Genomic DNA, 8163 nt, shown 5'->3' on the forward strand with positions numbered 1-8163 from the left:
ATAGGAAACCAGTCAGACAGCCCTCATCACCACTCTACTGTATAGGAAACCAGTCAGACAGCCCCTCATCACCACTCTACTGTATAGGAAACCAGTCAGACAGCCCTCATCACCACTCTACTGTATAGGAAACCAGTCAGACAGCCCCTCATCACCACTCTACTGTATAGGAAACCAGTCAGACAGCCCCTCATCACCACTCTACTGTATAGGAAACCAGTCAGACAGCCCTCATCACCACTCTACTGTATGGTTAATTAAGTCTGTGACCTCTAAACCCTGACCCCTTTATATGACTTCCTGTGTCTCCTTTATATGACTTCCTGTCTCTCCCTTTATATGATTTCCTGTCTCTCCTTACATGACTTCCTGTCTCTCCTTTATATGACTTCCTGTCTCTCCTTATATGACTTCCTGTCTCTCCTTATATGACTTCCTGTCTCTCCTTTATTTGACTTCCTTTCTCTCCTTTATTTGACTTCCTGGCTCTCCTTTATATGACTTCCTGTCTCCTTTATATAACTTCCTGTCTCTCCTTGATATGACTTCCTGTCTCTCCTATATTTGACTTCCTGTCTCTCCTTTATTTGACTTCGTGGCACTCCTTTACACGACTTCCTATCTCTCCTTTATTTGACTTCCTGTCTCTCCTTTATAGGACTTCCTGTCTCTCCCTTTATATGACTTCCTGTCTATCCTTGTATGACTTCCTGTCTTTCCTTTATATGACTTCTGTCTCTCCATTATATGACTTCCTGTCTCTCCCTTTATATGACTTCCTGTCTCTCCTTTATATGACTTCCTGTCTCTCCTTTATATGACTTCCTGTCTCTCCGTTATATGACTTCCTGTCTTTCCTTTATATGACTTCCTGTCTCTCCTTTATATAACTTCCTGTCTCTCCTTTATATGACTTCCTGTCTATCCTTGTATGTCTTCATGTCTCTCCTATATATGACTTCCACGTCTCTTCGCCAGACAGAAGTATGCTTGAAGTGTGGACCTCAGCCTCAGTCAGGGCAAAGAGAGAGTGTGTGTGTGTATCTAAGGACATCTCCATCATTAAGATTTCAGGTCTTTGTTTGCAGCTTTTCTCTCTCTCTCTGTCTCCCTCTCAATTATTTATTCACCGAGGTCTGCAAAAGGCTAGAACCAGGTCAGGGGAGCCCTTTGTGTCGACTACTAAAGTGTGTGTGTGTGTGTGTGTGTGTGTGTGTGTGTGTGTGTGTGTGTGTGTGTGTGTGTGTGTGTGTGTGTGTGTGTGTATATGTGTGTTTGCGTTTATTTGGACATTCCATCCGTAGATTCTCTACAGACTACCAATAACATTTCAACTAACTATCTAATAACCCTTAACCCTGACCTTAGCCCTTACTCTAAAACTAACCCAAACCTCAGAAAGCAGTTGATTATCAACACTTAGTTTGTTACTATACAAAGTATGACATAATGTAGTCATTGTCCATTTCCTAAATGACCAGAGCCCTATTCCCTATGTGGTGAACTGCTAGTGACCAGAGCCCTATACCCTATATAGTGAACTACTAGTGACCAGAGTGCACTATATAGGGAATAGGGTCCTGGTCACTAGTAGTTCACTATATAGGGAATAGTGCTCTGGTCTAAAGTAGTTCACTATATAGGGAATAGGGTCCTGGTCACTAGTAGTTCACTATATAGGGAATAGGGCCCTGGTCACTAGTAGTTCACTATATAGGGAATAGGGCTCTGGTCTAAAGTAGTTCACTATATAGGAATAGGGTCCTGGTCACTAGTAGTTCACTATATAGGGAATAGGGTTCTGGTCACTAGTAGTTCACTATATAGGGAATAGGGCTCTGGTCACTAGTAGTTCACTATATAGGGAATAGGGCTAGGGTGCCATAGGGCTCTGGTCTAAAGTAGTGCACTGTATAGGGAATAGGGTGCCACTTGGGACACAGTCAATTAGATGTTGAATTTTAGGTTTACAGTGTGTGATTATAGCGAGAAAGTAAATTATATGCTAGCTGTTGAATTGTTGTGTGGGTGTAGTAGTTTCTAGTTGACCTCAGGTTAGCTGTTACATAAATTGTTTTATTATTCATACAAAGGAAATGAAATTAACACATTCCATAGTTGCCTCTTCTGAAGTTGGATAGCTTGTGAAAATGACTCACCAATGTATGGTCCTTGAACTGTGCCGAAGTGTTTGAATATTACGGATGACGCGTCTAGAAAAACACACACACGTAATTTAAAAGATGGTGCCTACGGAGAACGGTGACATCTTAAGAGTTTATTGGCTGACTTTTCTCGTGTTTATCTTGACTCTTTTTGTAAGGAAATATAATACTATTATCACTTTTTGACCACCAAGCACTTCTGGACATCGACAGTTACAAACCTCAATTTCGACTTCAAATATGACTTCAACTCCAACTCAGCTGTTCCACTATTCATACCAGACCCTATACCTTTGATCCGTGGGCTACCAAAACGCAGCAGGCGTAGACGCGGGAGACGAGCTGGAGTCCTGGTGAAATTGAGAAACTGGAGTCGATGAGAAAACCGAACGGTGCTCCCTTCCGTTCTATTGGCAAATGTCCAGTCACTGGAGAATAAGATGGATGACCTTTGTTCTCCCATCTGAGGGATTTAAAAAAGCCGCTATATTATGTCTTACTGAGACGTGGCTGAATGGTGACACTATTCACATAGTACTTAGTGGACCTCCGTGCTGCGGCACAATCAGACGGCGGCTTCAGGCAAGTCTGAAGGAGGAGGGGTGTGATTTATCATAAATAACAACTGGTGTGCTGCTTCCGGTGGGAAGGAAATCTCAAGCTTTTGCTCACCTGATATAGAATACCTCATGGTAAATTGCAGACCCTTTCATCTACCAAGAGAGTTCTTATCTGTAATTATTTCGGCTGTCTACATCCATCTACAATCTAACACCAATCACAATCTAACACCAATCACAATCTAACACCCTCCTGAAAAAGTGCTTCACTTTTTTTTACTGTATTTTTTTATTTTATTTAATAACCTTTATTTAACTAGACAAATCAGTTAAGAACACATTCTTATTTACAATGACGGCCAATGACCCCCCCCCTGGCCAAACCCTCCCATAACCCAGACGACGCTGGACCAATTGTGCACCGCCCTATGGGACTGTTGTGGCCTGTTGTGACACAGCCCGGGAACGAACCAGGGTCTGCAGTTCCTCTGTCCACTGTCTGTGTTCTTTTGCCCATCTTAATATTTTATTTTTATTGCCTAGTCTGAGATATGGCTTTTTCTTTACAACTCTGCCTAGAAGGCCAGCATCCCGGAGTCTCCTCTTCACTGTTGACGTTGAGACTGGTGTTTTGTGGGTAATATTTATTTAAGCTGCCAGTTGAGGACTCTCAAACTAGACACTCTAATGTACTTGTCCACTTGCTCAATTGTGCACTGGGGCCTCCCACTCCTCTTTCGATTCTGTTTAGAGCCAGTTTGCGCTGTTCTGTGAAGTGTGTAGTACACAGCATTGTATGAGATCTTCAGTTTCTTGGCAATTTCTCACATGGAATAGCCTTCATTTCTCAGTTCAAGAATAGACTGAAGAGTTTCAGAAGAAAGTTCTTTATTTCTAGCCATTTTGAGTCTGTAATCGAACCCACAAATGTTGATGCTCCACATACTCAACTAGTCTAAAGAAGACCAGTTTTCAGCTGTGCTAATATAATTGCAAAAGGGTTTTCTAATGATCAATTAGCCTTTAAAATTATAAACTTGGATTAGCTAACAACACGTGCCATTGGAACATTGGAGTGATGGTTGCTGATAATGGGCCTCTGTACGCCAATGTAGATATTCCATTACAAATCAGCCGTTTCCAGCTACAATAGTCATTTACAACGTTAACAATGTCTACACTGTATTTCTGATCAATTTGATATTATTTTAATAGACAAAAAACAAGGACATTTCTAAGTGACCACAAACTTGTGAATGGTAGTGTACCTCAAATAACTTGTAGCTGGTACTGGTACTTCCTGTATATAGCTCCACATTGATCTGGTACTGGTACTTCCTGTATATAGCTCCACATTGATCTGGTACTTCCTGTATATAGCTCCACATTGATCTGGTACTGGTACTCCCTGTATATAGCTCCACATTGATCTGGTACTTCCTGTATATAGCTCCACATTGATCTTGTACTTCCTGTATATAACTCACTTCTTGAGTATTTTATTTTATTCCTCTCATGTTAGTTACTATTTTATTTTTGTATTATTATTTTTAAACTCTGCATCATTGGAATGGTCTTATAAGCAAGCATTTCATGGTAAAGTCTACACCAGTTGTATTCGGTGCATGTGACAAATCAAATTTGATTTGATTATACACACACACACACACACACACACACACACACACACACACACACACACACACACACACACACACACACACACACACACACACACACACACACACACACACACACACACACACGGGTTAATCACCACTTGCACCAGAGATAACCTATTTTAGTGAGCTAGACACTTCATTAATGAGCCACTGATTAAAATAGATTACGAAGTATGGTTGCACATCAAAGGGCACACTGTTCCCTATATAGTGCACTACTTTTGACCACAGCCTTTGAGGCGCTGAACAAAAGTAGTGAACTATATAGGGAATAGGTTGATATTTGGAGGACACAGCCTATGTCTTTGCTGTTTGCTGTTTGGAATGATCCAGATGTAGATTTATACTCATCTGTAGGAGGTTTTTGCACTCTAATGCCAGTTCTATCATTATTTGGCTAGAGGCTAACCCATCTCTCTCTCCTGGTGTTTCCTCCTTCCTGCACGGCAGCTCCCTGCTGGATGGAGAATCATCTGTCCATTCTGAGTAAACATCTCCATCCTCCTCCACCTTGAAGTACAACCTGTCAGCAGCTGGCTGACACACACACAGCAGTACACACAGTACAGGCAGTTGTTTCAACCCTTGGTATAGCAACCCTTGGTTTAGTTACCCTTGGTATAGCAACCCTTGGTTTAGTTACCCTTGGTATAGCAACCCTTGGTATAGCAACCCTTGGTTTAGTTACCCTTGGTATAGCAACCCTTGGTATAGCAACCCCTTGGTTTAGTTACCCTTGGTATAGCAACCCCTTGGTTTAGTTACCCTTGGTATAGCAACTCTTGGTATAGCAACCCTTGGTTTAGTTACCCTTGGTATAGCAACCCTTGGTTTAGTTACCCTTGGTATAGCAACCCTTGGTATAGCAACCCTTGGTATAGTTTCTTTAGTATAGTAAGTCTTGGCACAGTTACCCTTGGTTTAGTAACCCTTGGTATAGTTTCCTTGGTATAGTTTCCCTTGGTATAGTAACCCTTGGTATAGTTTCCTTGGTATAGTAACCCTTGGTATAGTAACCCTTGGTATAGCTACCCTTGGTAGAGTTACCCTTGGTAGAGTTACCCTTGGTAGAGTTACCCTTGGTGGAGTTACCCTTGGTATAGTAACCCTTGGTAGAGTAACCCTTGGTATAGCTACCCTTGGTAGAGTTACCCTTGGTAGAGTTACCTTTGGTGGAGTTACCCTTGGTGGAGTTACCCTTGGTATAGTAACCCTTGGTACAGTAACCCTTGGTAGAGTAACCCTTGGTACAGTATTTTTACTTTGCTGGCTCCACAGAATTTAATCACACCTAAAAAGAAGAAGAAAGACAGAGAGATTGATCTTGATGGTCCCAGGAAGGCCAGAACCTGACATGATGAGATGACAGTAGAGGTAAGAACCTGACATGATGAGATGACAGTAGAGGAGAGGTCAGAACCTGACATGATGAGATGACAGTAGAGGAGAGGTCAGAACCTGACATGATGAAGAGACAGTAGAGGAGAGAACCTGATATGATGAGATGACAGTAGAGGAGAGAACCTGACATGATGAGATGACAGTAGAGGAGAGGTCAGAACCTGACATGATGAGATGACAGTAGAGGAGAGGTCAGAACCTGACATGATGAGATGACAGTAGAGGAGAGGTCAGAACCTGACATGATGAGATGACAGTAGAGGAGAGGTCAGAACCTGACATGATGAGATGACAGTAGAGGAGAGGTCAGAACCTGACATGATGAGATGACAGTAGAGGAGAGGTCAGAACCTGACATGATGAGATGACAGTAGAGGAGAGGTCAGTAGATGATGTTTGTTCTATTGTATGTCTACATCTCTCTGTTCTGAGGAAGAGATCCGGTTTGGAAATTCCCCATCACGCTCACACACTCCATCACATAAAAGGCTGTTTCAAACTAATCTCTCACCTGGCCAGAGAGGAATAAAGTGAGTGAGTGAGTGAATGAGTGAGTGAGTGAGTGAGTGGTGGTGAGTGAGTGAGTGAGTGAGTGAGTGGAGTGAGTGAGTGAGTGAGTGAGTGAGTGGGAGTGAGTGGAGTGAGTGAGTGAGTGAGATGAAACAGGACACACAGTCAAGGCTAACTCTCCCTGGCAAAAGAATATAACATATATTTACAAATTTAACAGTAATCAGTCATGTATTCAAGGGAGAGCTCTGTACAATAGGACAGGATCAATTTATCATCATCAATACCAAAACCACATCAAAATCATTTGGCAACCATGGCCTGTATTCATAAAGATTATCAGAGTAGGAGTTCTGATCTAGGATCAGGTCCAGTATTCATAAAGATTATCAGAGTGGGAGTTCTGATCCAGGATCAGGTCCAGAATTCATAAAGATTATCAGAGTGGGAGTTCTGATCCAGGATCAGGTCCAGTATTCATAAAGACTATCAGAGTAGGAGTTCTGATCTAGGATCAGGTCCAGTATTCATAAAGACTATCAGAGTAGGAGTTCTGACCTAGGATCAGGTCCAGTATTCATAAAGATTATCAGAGAAGAAGTCTAGACTAGAATATAATGTCTGTTATAATCTGTTGTAGTAGAAATCTAGGCTTGAATAGAATGTCTGTTATCATCTGTTGTCATAGAAGTCTAGCTAGAATAGAATGTCTGTTATCATCTGTTGTCATAGAAGTCTAGCTAGAATAGAATGTCTGTTATCATCTGTTGTCATAGAATTCTAGCTAGAATAGAATGTCTGTTATCATCTGTTGTTATAGAAGTCTAGATAGAATAGAATGTCTGTTATCATCTGTTGTCATAGAAGTCTAGCTAGAATAGAATGTCTGTTATCATCTGTTGTCATAGAAGTCTAGATAGAATAGAATGTCTGTTATCATCTGTTGTCATAGAAGTCTAGCTAGAATAGAATGTCTGTTATCATCTGTTGTCATAGAAGTCTAGCTAGAATAGAATGTCTGTTAACCTGTTGGGTCTAGGGGGCAGCATTTGCACGTCTGGATAAAAAAAATGTACCCGATTTAATCTGGTTACTAATCCTACCCAGTAACTAGAATATGCATATACTTATTATATATGGATAGAAAACACTCTAAAGTTTCCAAAACTGTTTGAATGGTGTCTGTGAGTATAACAGAACTCATTTGGCAGGCAAAACCCTGAGACATTTTCTGACAGGAAGTGGATACCTGATGTGTTGTATTGACTTTAAACCTATCCCATTGAAAAACACAGGGGTTTAGGAATATTTTGGCACTTCCTATTGCTTCCACTAGATGTCACCAGCCTTTACAAAGTGTTTTGAGTCTTCTGGAGGGAGATCTGACCGAACAAGAGCCATGGAACGGTGATGTCCCATTAGACACCTGGCGCGCTACTTCATGTTGGGTACCCTCGTTCCAATACGTTATAAAAGACTATGCATTCGTCCACCTTGAATATTATTCATGTTCTGGTTAAAAAGGCCCTAATGATTTATGCTATACAACGTTTGACATGTTTGAACGAACGGAAATATATTTTTTCCCCCTCGTTCATGACGAAAGTCCGGCTGGCTTACATCATGTGCTAACGAGACGGAGATTTTTGGACATAAATGATGAGCTTTTTTGAACAAAACTACATTCGTTATGGACCTGTGATACCTGGAAGTGACATCTGATGAAGAGAATCAAAGGTAATGGATTATTTACATAGTATTTTCGATTTTAGATCTCCCCAACATGACGCTCTAGTCTGTATCGCAACGCGTATTTTTCTGGGCACAGTGCTCAGATTATTGCAA

Source organism: Salmo salar, chromosome ssa08 (assembly GCF_905237065.1).
Source record: "Salmo salar chromosome ssa08, Ssal_v3.1, whole genome shotgun sequence".
Classification (NCBI taxonomy): Eukaryota; Metazoa; Chordata; class Actinopteri; order Salmoniformes; family Salmonidae; genus Salmo; species Salmo salar.